This window comes from Tenrec ecaudatus, chromosome 13 (genome assembly GCF_050624435.1).
Source record: "Tenrec ecaudatus isolate mTenEca1 chromosome 13, mTenEca1.hap1, whole genome shotgun sequence".
In the NCBI taxonomy this organism is placed as follows: Eukaryota; Metazoa; Chordata; class Mammalia; order Afrosoricida; family Tenrecidae; genus Tenrec; species Tenrec ecaudatus.
In genome coordinates, this window is record NC_134542.1 from 57,960,283 (window position 1) to 57,973,740 (window position 13,458).

The 13,458-nt window shown below is 41.2% G+C and overlaps 1 pseudogene; it reads left to right on the forward strand.

Moving 5' to 3' along the window:
• LOC142423946 (RNA-binding protein EWS pseudogene) overlaps positions 1–11,751 on the forward strand; it is a 38,366-nt pseudogene extending 26,615 nt beyond the window's left edge.
• The last annotated feature ends 1,707 nt before the right edge of the window (positions 11,752–13,458 follow it).

Below are 13,458 nucleotides of genomic sequence, written 5' to 3' on the forward strand. Positions count from 1 at the left end.
CATAATCTTAGGCATCATATCCAGGACTACTCTTGACTCAGCATTACCCCCAGACATATGTCATTTATGTGCAAATAGGCAGACGATTGATTTTTTTCACTATTGCCATATATTGTAGTATGAAATATTGAATAATGAGATAGGTACTACGTTAAAGTGAGAAGTTATAATCCTAACTCAGCTGATTTCATTTTTAGTAAACATAGAAAAGAGACAGTTTTGTAACCATTTACTTTTTCAGCAAATATTTATTAAGGGTATTCTGTCTGCCAAGCACTCTCCTAGGAGCCAGACATAGAACTGGTGACAACAGCCAAAATCATTGATTCATGGAACTTCCCTTCTAGCTGTGGAAATTGTTAGGAAAAAATAATTTCTTAGTATTCTTAGAGAAGATAAGGCCAGCTGAAAGTATAGCTTAAAGGCCAAAAAAACAAAACAATTTTATTGTGGCTAGCCAGCCTTCCAAACCAGTTGCTGCCCAGTTGATTTTGATTCATGGTGATCTAAGAGGGGAATAGAATTGTGCTCCATTGCCTTTCAGTGGCCGATTTTTAGAAGTAGGGAACCAGTTCGTTCTTCTGAATTCTGCCGATTGGATTAGAACCACCAAACTTTTGGCAATCAACCTAGTGCTTTAACTGTATTACCCAGGAATACAAATCAGATGCTCAATAGAGGTGCTCAATTATTAGTCACTTTAGATGTAAAAGGGAGCCCTGGTGATATAGTGGCTATGAGTTGGGCCTAACAACCAAGTGGGGGTTCAAAATCATGAGCTGCTCTGCAGGGAAAAGTTGAGACTTTCTACTCCCATAAAGGGTTACTGCCTTGGAAACTGACAGGGCAGTTCTGTTCTCTCCTGTATGGTCACTATGAGTTGCAGTCGATTCTGTGGCAGTGATTGGGAGGGGGGAGCACTAGAACGGATTGTGATTGCACAAGTCATTTTATTTATTTATTTTTATTTTTTTACATTTTATTAGGGGCTCATACAACTCTTATCACTATCCATACATATACATACATCAATTGTATAAAGCACATCTGCACATTCCCTGCCCCAATCATTCTCAAAGCATTTGCTCTCCACGTAAGCCCTTTGCATCAGGTCCTCTTTTTTTTTTTCCCTCCCTCCCTGCTCCTCCCTCCCTCATGTGCCCTTGGTAATTTATATATTGTTATTTTGTCATATCTTGCCCTATCCGGAGTCTCCCTCACCCCTTCCCCCTTCTCTGCCGTCCATCTCCCAGGGAGGAAGTCACATGTGGATCCTTGTAATCAGTTCCCCCTTTCCAACCCACTCACTCTCCACCCTCCCAGCATCGCCCCTCACACCCTTGGTCCTGAAGGTATCATCCACCCTGGAAGGCGATTTAACCATGGGATGGGAATGCTCTAAAATTGACCTGGTAATGATTGTAAAATTCTCTTTGATACAATTGAACAATTGAAGTATAGAATTGTATGATATGTTAATTATATGCCAATAAAACTGTTGGGGAAGAAAAAAGGTAGGAAGGAAGGAAGGAAGGAAAAGAGGGAGGGAGGGAGGAAAGAAAGAAGGGAGGGAGGGAAGAAGGTGCTTTGTTTCAGAATAGAAACTTTCTTGGTCAGGGAAGGGTTGGCAAAAAATTCAAATCATACGATATATGCATTCTAAGTTAATTTAAAACATCTGAGGCGGCTCCTTACTCATTGCCATCTGTGGGTTCTGGACACTGAACTGTTTATGGCAGTAGACAGCCCCATCTTTCTCCCTCAGTGCTGCTGGTGGTTTTGAACTGCCAACTGTGTGGATCACAGCCCCATACACCAGGGTGGAACAAAGTTTCTATAATGCTGTCACAGTTGCATTATCTTGTCCATGGGAAGCCATGTACTAAGCTGATGTGACCCAAAGAGGTAGCGTCTGCTACACTCCTCTCTTTCTGAACTCTGTGCCTCAATGGCTCCATGGTCATTATCCTTTGTTTTTGCTCTGATTTCTCCACCAGCTAAGGAAACACACATACACACACACACACACACACACACACACACACACACACACACACACTTTTTATTCCTCTAATAAAGGAATCCACATAAGTAAATATAATATTACCACAAGGTGACTGTTGTTCAAATATTTAATATTTAGTCGTAGAATGAAATTTAACTTTCCTGAAAGGGAAGATTTACAGTGCTTATCTAGCTTTTAGGGTTACTGTGAACATTCATTAATGGGGAGCCTTGAGGAAAAGTGTTTATACAGCACTTGAAAAGGATAATTACAATGCAAAGCACATTTAGCAGGCATGTAGAATGTGGTTTAATTTCATCTAGTTATAAAGCTCATCAATGTACATAAAACCCCAGCTTTTTCATGAATGGATAAGCCAGTCAGAAGAACGCTTGGTAGTCAGTTCTGCAAGATATTATATTCTATAATTAATTTTATAATAATGGTTTCACACATATAAAGTAGTCCATTTGCATAAAAAATTACTGCTTAAATGACAAATCAATTATTCCACACAAAGTCAATTATTATACACTTGTTTAAAACTGAATATCATAATTAAAATTTGAGTAATTTGCTGTTTTTCCTTTTGCAACACAGTACAGTAATCAGTATTCTGCTTCTGTGAGATTAAGTATCTCTATAAATCCCTAAATCTAATGCATAGTAAATGCATGATGATTGTGATATTTCAAGGAAACTTTTTTCAAAAAAATGTTCATGATTATTGGACCTCTTTGTCCTCTCTTAATATTATAACAGAATTCCCATGGCTGTTGATTATCCCAGATTTCAGAAATTTGGCTTGGTGTTAAGAACTGAGAATATGAACCTGGAGAGCAAGAGCCTTTTTAATGAGATGGAGTTCAACTATGAAACATGAAATAGCATAACATAAAATATATAAAATAATTCTAGTGTTTCTAGAAGTCCCAAAGGATTTATTGATTTAAAACATTAGAATATTTAACTCCCAGTAAACAGAAAATTTAGTTCAATTATTTGTTTTAATGCTGCAAAAATAATTGGTAAAGAGAAACACACTCAAAATGATAGTGGAGTCATCTGTGACATTTTGAATAAAAGGAGGCCAGGATGGCAGAGACAGCACCAAGAAGGGTAAGGAGGAAAAGGTAGACAATGACCAAGGGCCATTTGGTAAGGTCTTTGGGTATTATTCTAAGCATGTTGCTTAGTCATTGGAGAGTTTTTTTTCACAGGAGTGACTAAATCTGACGTCTATTTCACTATGTAGATGCTGGAAGAGTATGGAGACTTACAAGCAAGGGTTACTCCTAGCACTTGCAGGACATTACTAAGAGCACCTTGCTAGTATTTGGAGGCTGGGATAGAAGCCCCATAGTGGACAAACCATCCAGGAAAATATGGGAGCAAAACAGCATGGTAATTTGATTTTCTTAGCCCCACTTTCATAGTCCAGTTCAAAACAGAACAGTGTCCAATACACCCAGGGCTCATCACTCCTAAAATGGAAAATAAAAATGCCGCAAGAAATACAGTATTTTTCAATACTTCAACTGTAAAGAGAGAAAAATAGGATCAGCAGAAATAACATATAAATTTACCCACCCAGGGCCACCCATTCCCCTGGGAAATATGTGGTCAGATTGTCCCCATTTCTCATTTATGATCACATAAATAAGACATTCATGGAGGAAGTCACACTTAACCCCAAAGTAACAGTTAAACGAGTAACAATTCAGGACATTGCAGAAATGTATTTTTTCCTTTCAATGTCCTAATATAGAGCTCCCCCCACTCCCATCATCCCTACAATTCCATCTGTCACATATAAGTAGCCCAGGGTTTATTTTTGCTTTACAGCAAGAAAACTTACCATGATATTCTATGGGAACTATATGAATTTATTCCTTTATACTGAAATACCTTGTCATTTAAACTTATGCCCATCTACCTACTTGTGCCATAATCTTATTGACTATGACTTAGAAATGGCATGAGCTAATGATATTTAAAAGTTCCTTGGATTTACTAGATAAGATCTATGAATAGAATGGTGTTCATATTTTTACCCAAGAACTTTATTTATTTGAAATTCCATGCAGTATCCCCTCTCCAAATGTTCTTGGTAATTTCTAGAAAGGCCCATTCTTTTATTACTTGAATGCTTATTTGGGTAGAAGGTTCATTCCCTTCTGGGAATTCCATCTTCTGTGGTCTAGAAAATGGTATAGTGTACTCATTACAAGCTTAGGACTTGAATTCAGACAACCAGGAGCTGAATTCCAGCTTTGACATGTACTTGCTATAAGGACATTGAAAAGGCACTGCATCCCTGTATGTTTGAGAGTCTTGATTTGTAAAACAGAGATAATATTACATCTTTACCTTAGAATAATTGCCATCTCATTGTAATGTTACAAGAACAATTGAGATCTTTGTAAAGCATTTAGAATAGTGTCTGAGTTTCTGGAAAATGATGATTAACTGTTAGCCATTATCATCATGACTTAGGAAGGGGAGTTGTAAACAATTCATAACCCTCATCCCAGCAGTGGTGTTTATTTTGAGAACATCAATGTTTAGTAACATGGCTCCACTATCTCCAAAGCTAGTTTCTTTGGGGCTTGGGGGATACTATTCTGTATCTCCAAAAGAATAGTTTTCTTTAAAAGTCCTGGTCAGTCCTCATCACCGGGGCACCAACATAGAAAGGATAATCATTTTTCCCAATCTCAGACCTGTGGGCAATAGTTCTGCTAGTTTGAGTGTATTGGAGTCTACCCAGAGGCACTTCAGAAGAAAGTTCAGGCAATCTACTTCCAAGAAACTCAGCAATTGAAAGCACAAGTCTACTCTGACACACATGAGGTCACAAAGTCCAAATTTACTCCATGACAGTCATCTTTTATTGATCCCTTTGTCATATTCTCTGCAGGGATTATGATGGAAATAGGGAGGACATATTAACTAACTAAAACTGCTCTACTAAGTCTCACTGTAGAAATGTTTTCATAAAACATACCTTTGGTAAGGAACAATAAGATCCAAGTGTGATCCACCCTTTTAACTTACTTCAATATTCAGCCAAGGCCTTGCATTTACACTTCTGGCAACTAAGGAAAAACTGGTAAATAATCTCACTTCATGATATTCATTAGCAAGAGCTTTAAAAATTATTTTAGCCTTAATAAACTAATTCTATTCTTTCTCAGGGAGTTGCTGAAATTACTGTATTTCAATGTACTAAATAAATACCCCTGACTCAGGCAATCTCTCTTTCTGTATCACTAATGCACTACACACAACCTTTCCTAATATAGTGCCACTGAGCAAACAGCATTGTAACTCAGGGCCATGCCCACCTTTTGTAAACAAATGATTAAATGAATAAACGTCAGCAGGGAATAGAACTTTTGACTTAAAGGTTGCCTTTCTAAGATTGTTTATAAAACAGTCTTCACTTTCTTGGAGCTTCTGACCTATGTGCATTCAAGATTTGTTAATGATGCCAAGTTGCTGAGTTGAGCAAACAGAAAAGGCCATTTCTCTTTGCTCTTTTCACACCTTTTAATTGGAAGAAATATGTTTAGGTCTGATTCATACAACTTAGAAACTTGTGTGTGTAAGGATTTGGTTGAAATTCAGCACCCACTAGAGGTTGCATCTTTTTTTTTATGGCCAGCAGGGTTGTTTTAATGCTATAGGACAAGGATTAATAGATCATGAGTGACATGATGGATTGGTTTGAAAATTACATTCCAACCCAAGTGAGTTTTAACTCCCATCATGTGTCTGTCCACGTTTCTAAAGCAATTATTTTCCAAGTAAAATGCACAAGGTGGCCTCAAGGGGGTTAAGAAAGATTGTATTAGTCATGACTCTTTTTAGTTGCAAGTGATAGAGACACTTCTCAAAATGCATTAAGTAAAACCTGGAATGTTCATGTGTGTGAGACATCCAGCATTGACCTGATATCAGGTAAGCGTGCGGTATCATTAGCTGTCTCATCTAGGAAACAGCTGGTGCATTCATATTAAAATAATGAGGACCATTTATATCCAAAGGGACTGTTTAAAAAGTAAGGAGTACTGAATAGACAAGAACTAGTCAAATGGGAAATTCCCCAAATTAGCAGAAGTGAAGCTATGAGCACCCTTCCACCCAATTGTACAAAGAACCAGAACCTGGCAGGAGACTTGGCGAATGCATGACACACTCTGCAGGCACAACCAGAGAATTAGATCTTCTTACCCCACTCTTTGAGGATTCTGCAATGCCCCGTCCTATTTGGAGGGCAGTGAATTACTCTCTAAATAGTTTACACAAGTGGGGCACCTAGGAGTAGAGAGTCCGTGGTGAAAGGTAGAGAGCAGTTCTGAAGGAGCAAACAGGTACTACACAACTGGCTCTGCTATCAACGGGACTGGATCGCATTTCCTTTGCCTTGCTGCCAGGTGCACTTCCTCCTCGTGATGACAAATAGGTCATCATTAACTTCATAGCCAGTTCCTTCCAGTTTAGCATGCTCTGAGAGGTATATTATTTTGTTTGGGTTTTTCTAAGATGTGAACACAGTCCCAATATTATATTACAGATCATTTCCTTGACTAGTCCTGGAATTTAATTATAGAAGCTTTTTCCTAAACCAATCACATGTCACAGGTGATATAATATACTGGCAGGCTGTAGTTATGTGCTAAAAACATAGTGAGGTGTAGATTCAACCACACTTGAACTAAATGACTTGAACTGGAAAAGATAAAATGAAAGTGTTATTATCAGAAGAAAGAGAGAAATTGATGCGGAATAGGTAGATATCAGTGAATTGTTAACTACTTCAGATATAAAAACTAGAAAGCAGTAAGTGACCAAACCCTTTCAATGCACCCATGAAGCACATTTTGTTTCTGCTGTCAAATCTGATCTGAGATATGTGACATTTTTCTTGGGATACGTTTCCTACCGATTTCTGATTTGTCAGTTCCTCACAATTGTGACCCTATTCTGTGTTACTAATACATTACACACAGTTTGTTTCACTCTCTTGTCTTCTTCTTTATTTCTAGTGTATACACATTCCAATCAATGATTGATGCATCTCGATTATATGTCTGATCCATTTCAGACTGCAGAAGTTGGTAAAAATTCTCAACATTTCATCTTTGACATTAGCGATTGGTGTGTAAATATGAAAAATAGTCTTATTAACATGTCGTCCTAATAGATGTGCAAATATTACTCTATCCCCGACAGCATTGCAGCTCAGAATAGATCTAGAAACAAAGAAGAAGAATTGGTAGCTGGGAAATACACTATCAGTGATAGAAGTAATGTCAAAGATCACAAGTTAGAACTTTGTAAAGACTCACAATGTATTTCAATAGCATAAATGATGACTACACATGGAGCCTCTCCAGATGGAATACACAGAAATCATATCTATTACATCTATGGGAAGAGACCATTTGAATATCATTAGTCAGACAAAGCCATGGGCCAAACGGGGAACAGATCATCAGTTGCTCATAAGCAAGTTCAAGTTGCAGCTAGGAGAAAGAGAGATAGAAAACAAGACAACAAAAGTCAAAGTTTAACATTCAGTATAACCCACCTGCATTTAGAGACCATCTTGAGAATAGATTTGATGCATTGAATCCTAAATAACAAAAGAACTGAGAAATTGTGGGATGACATCAGGATGTCATACAATTGATCATTAAACAGGGAGGAAATACTGAAACGCCTAAAATAGGATACCAGGAGGTATTATCAAATTATAGAACAGCTCTGAACTGTGGAGTAGACACATTGAATATAGAATAGCTAAAACAAAAGGCAGTCATGATAAAGTAATAGTGCTGAAGAGAAAATTTCAAAGGGCAGTTCAAGACAACAAAGTATCATAATAAAATGTGCAGACTTGGAATTATAAAGTCAAAAAGGATTAACATGTTCAGCATTTCTCAAGCTGAAAGAATTGAATGAAAATTCAAGCCTTGGGTTGCAAAATTGATGGATTGTACTGGCAAAATGTAAAGATATTTTTAAAATGTGGAAGAGCAAGTATGTCACTTTGAGGACTAAGGTTCCCCTGACTCAAGCTATTCTCTTATATGCATGTGAAAGTTAGGCAATGAAAAGGGAATACTACTACTTCAGAATTGATGCATTTAAGTTATGGTGTTGGTGAAGAATATCGAAAGTACCTTGGACTGCCAGAAGAACAAGCAAACATGTCTCAGAAGAAATAAAGACAGAATTCTAAGAAGATAGGATGGCTAGACTTCGTCTCACATGTATTTGACATGTTATCAAGAAAGAAAGACAAGTGCCTAGGAAAGCATGTCATGTTTGATAAAGTCAAAGAGAAGAGAAAGACCTTGGATGGATTGAAACAGTGGCTGCAACAATCAGCTCAAACATAGCAACAATGTTAAAGATGGGCCAGGACTGGACAATGGTTTGTTCGATTGAACATGAGGTCACTATGAGTCAAAACTAACTCCAGGAACCTAACAATAAAAAGGGCAAATATTAAATGACAGAAAACATCAGAATAAAAGTAAATAACTGCAGGTTCAGTGTACTGGAAAGAAATAGTAAAGGTTCAGCCATGTCGGGGGTAGTATGTGATAAAGAACTGATGGCACTTTATAGGGTACACCTCAGCTAAAAGAAAATGAAATACTCAGACTAGCCCAAGAAGAAAAATCATGACAAACAGGAAATATTTAAATTGTTAACGATATCATTTTATTTGATCCACAACCAATGCCCATAGTAGCTCAAGTCAAGACATCAAACGACATATTATCCTGGGCAAATCTGCAGGAAGAGGGTGTTTTTAAACATTAAAAAAATATGGACTTTGCTTTGAAGACTAAGGTGGATCTGAGTCAAACCATGATATTTTTCATTGCCTTGCAGGCATGAAAGTCCTGCATGAGGAACAAGAAAGACCAAAGAAGAATTGATGGCTTTGACTCATGGTATTGGGAAAGAATATCAAATATACCACGGACTTCCAGAAGGACAACCAAATCCATTGGAAGGAGGACATCCAGAATGTTCCTTAGAAGCAAGGATATATGACTTTGTCTCAGGGTACTTGGATATTTAATCAGGAGAAGCTAGTCTCTGGAAAAAACATCATGCTTTGTAGAAACAAAATAGCTAAAGTGGCTCTAACAATGGCCCAAACATCGTAATGATTGCAAGGATAGTACTGTTTAATTCTGTTGTTCATAGGGTGACTATCAGTCAGAAATGATTCAATACTTCTGACTCAGTAACAGATAATAACAATGAGAGAAAGGGCGATCTAATTTATTCTGTTTCTCTAGAGAACCCTAACCAAAATAGAAGGGGGACAATGAAAATTTAATCCTTTAGTTATAGGTTCTGAACCCAGCTGTGGGTTTGTAGGGGGTTAAGTCAGACATGGAAAGGTTTCAGCTTAAGGAGGGGACTGTATTCTACAATGGACTGTTTTTTCCCAGACAATTTATTATTCATAACTGGATCTCTACGGTTAAAAGACATGTTAAGCAAGGAGATAAACGAGTGTGATGGAGCACAGGACAAAGTTTCACTAGAAAAATACAATAAACTTTGAGAGTACAAAGCAAGAACAAATCATGGCTACTGCTCAATTTTACATATACATAGGTAACCCTCAGCATTACCCTCTGAGTCATTAGGATCAGAAGTTTATATAGAATGTAAAGCCTCAACAATTGATATCAAGAGATCTGAGCTCGATATGCAGAAGTTCCATGGCCTAAAATCTAGGCCCTTAGTCACTACACACACATTGCTCTGAAAAGTTCTCCAGGGAAAAGGGAAAGCAAGAGAGAGTTGGACATATCAGAAGGAGGAGGAAGGTGAGAAAGCGGAGCCCACACATTACATTACCTACAACCCAGCTGCTGCTCCACTAGGGCTACTGGACTGACACCACCTCACCACTCAGGGATATCCACCAACCATACAGGCGTATGAGCACAAAGTTGTGGAACTATGGGCACCGATGTCAGCTATACCCCGGGCCAGACCACTGCTACCTATGGGCAGACTGCCTATGCAATATCTCATGACAGCCTCCCACTGGTTCTAGTACTCCAGCTGTCCTGAAGGCCTACAGCCAGCCTGTCCAGAACTACCGCCTATGACAGGACCACGACAACGGCGCCCACCACCCAGGCCTCTCATGCAGCTCAGTCTGCGTATGGCCCTCAGCCTGCCTCCCTAGCAGCCCCCAGCCACCACTTCACTGCAAGACCACAGGATGGTACCAAGTCCACTGAGACTAGTCCACTTTGATCCAGCCCAGGATGTGACAACCAGCCCAGCACAAGCTATAGACAGAGGCATTGCAGTTACCCTCAGGGTGCCTGGGAGCTACCCATGCAGCCAGTGACCGGTCTGCGACCTGTCCTCCTCCAAGCTATTCTTCTTCCCAGCCCACTGGCTACCATCAGGGCAGTCACTCCCAGCAGAACAGCTATGGACAGTGGAGCAACTACGGGCAGCAGAACAGCTATTGACAAGCCGCCCACTTGCTACCCAGCTTTTCTCCTACCAGACCGGCTCCGACAGCCAAGTACCAAGCCAGTGTAGCCACCAGAGCAGCTGCTTCGGGCAGCGGAGTTCTTTCAAACAAGGCCACCCCAGTGGGGTGAGTGTTTATGGGCAGGCGTCTGGAGGATTTTCCAGACCAGGAGAGAACTGGAGCATGGGTGGCCCTGATAACCGGGGCAGGGAAAGGGGATTGGTCATGGAGGGATGAGCAGAGGTGGGCGGGGTGGAGGACGCGGTGGAATGGGAGCTGGAGAGCAGGGTGGCTTCTCTAGGCCTGGTGGACCCGTGGATGAAGGGCCCGATCTTGATTTTTTTTCCGGCCCACCTGTCTGTGCAGACGAAGACCCTGACAGCAATGTGATTTACGTGCAGGGATTACATGTAGATGTGACAGGCTGCTTGCAGCAGGGTAGGTGGTGAGATGAAGAAGAGAACTGGGCAGCCCACGATCTATCTCTACTGGACCAGGAGACCGGGAAGGCCAAAGGCGGTGCCACTGTATCCTGTGATGACCACCGACTGCCAGGGCTGCTGCGATGGAGTGGTTTGACGGGAATGCTTTTCAAGGGAGCAAGCTTGGAGGAAGCCGCCCGCGAACTGCATGCAGGGAATGCGCCCGAGAGAGCAGCGCTCTGTGCAGGTTTCGGGGGCCTAGGAGGTTCTGGTGGCTGATGGGTCACCTGGGAGGAGATTGAGGGCCCCTTTCCCCACGAGAACCCTGTGGTTCCCCAGGGAACTCCACTGGTGGAGCAAATGCCCAGCACCGAGCCGGGGACTGGCAGTGCCCCAACCCGGGTTGTGGGCATCAGAATTTCGCCTGGACTACAGAACGCAGCCAAGGTAAGGCCCGTACACCTTCAGGCTTCCTCATGTCCCCCTAAACCCCCAGGCAGTGACCGTGGAACAGGCAGCCTGAGAGGTGGCTTTCTTGGACCGCAGAGGTCCTGGTGGAATGTTCAGAGGTGGCCATGGTGGAGACCGAGGTGGGTTCCGTGGAGGCTGAAGCATGTACCCAGGTGGCTTTGGTGGATGAAGACGTGGTGGTCCTGGGGGACCCCTGAGCCACTGATGGCACAGATGGGAAGAGAGGAGGCAGGCATGGTGGACCTGGAAAAATGAAGAAAGGCGAGAAGCGCACAGGGACCCGCCCTCTTAGAGGAGACCCCATAGAGCTGCATTGACTACCAAACTTAGTCTTCAAACCAGAATATGTTTTAGATATATAATTCCATATTAAGAAGGTCGACCACACCATTATGGTTATTTCTTATCTGTACCATAGTATTTTTCACCATTTGTGGTGAAACATTAAAGCAAGTTAAATAGTTAAAAACAAAACAAAGCAAAAAAATCCCCCAAAAACCCCTAGGTGAGACCTTGAGTGGAAGTAATGGCTTGAACAAAGCATTGTGTTTTAAGTTCTAATATCTGTACCTATGAAAGCAACCCCATTTGGTAAAAAAAAAAAAAATGATTCTTTTTTATTATGTAACGAAGCCATATGGAAGGAGGGGAGGTCATAAATCTAATTCCTTCTTAGTGGTCCATCTCCTACAAAAAGGGAAAATGGAATTGGAGAGACACACAAGAGGAAGACACCATGTGATGAAAGAGCGAGAGGGAAACCAAAACCCACTGCCATCGAGTAGATTCCAGGACATACGGACCATGTAAGACACAGTAGAACTTCCCCTTTAGAGTTTCTGAGACTATTAATCAGGACAGGATCAGAAGACCTTGTCTATCGTAGCTACAAAACCAGGAATGCCGAGAATTCTGGGAGCTCCTAGAAGCTGTAAAAGGCAAAGAACTTTCAGCTAGGGCAAGAATGGGATCCATGCAGCCCATGGCTTTCTAAGACCTGTGAAAGCATTCACTCCTACTGACATCGCACACCTTACCAGAGGGAAGCCATTCGAGACTCCCCTTTAGGGATGAGTTATTTAAATGTTAGCCTCGTATGGCCCTTGCATGATATTATCAATATCCAAATGGCCCTTGACAGAAAGCAGGTCCCCCATCCCTGCTCTAGAGCTAGTGCCCCGAATGCAAATGTCTAGCCTCCTGAGCTATGGGAAAATAAATGTACGCTCTTCAGTGGTCATGTTGTTACCAAAAACCTGGGAAACCAATACAGGAGATGCCTTTAAAGAAGTGGGAGGCCAGGATGCCTGGTGTGGTGCAGAACAGGTACCACGGCGGTGAGGGGAATTGGCTGTCATCGCCTGTAAGATAGGCTTTGCTATCTACAGTAACCTTAAATAAAAGGAAAACCAGAAAAACACTTTTATCAAGCCCATGGTTTTCGTGAACAATAGGCCCACAACACTATCACTGAATTCTGTAGTCATCTGGGAGATTTTTATGACTGTGCTGATTGACAAGATATATTAAATGAAACAAAAACATGTCTTTTGGGACAGACCCAAATGTGGAACTACTCAGTGTTTACATCTGAGCTTCAAGCTGCCTGTGAGGCCTTTGGCCTATCAGGAGGAGCAGACCGCTTGATAGCTTATTAATAGTCAATGATAATTTGCATACAATAAGACAGTGAGGGGATCATCAGATTCTGAAGCAGACAGTCTAAAACAGCAATGGATAAGGTTACATATCTCTGCTCCAGGGAAGATTTGAGGGATGTGGCAGGTAGATTCCATGTCAACTTGTACTTGTGTAGGGGTGGACTGGCTAATGAAGTCACAGCTTTTTTATAAAAAAGACACTGGGGACCCCTCCTCTATCTTTCAGCCCCTTCACCCTCTCTGGTTGCTGGGGATGTGTCTGCCAACATGAGAGGCTTCACATGGGCCACTGAGCCTGGAAACCAACCCAAGAACAGTCTAGGCCCGGACATTTTCCCACCAGCCTTGGATCCATGAAATCTT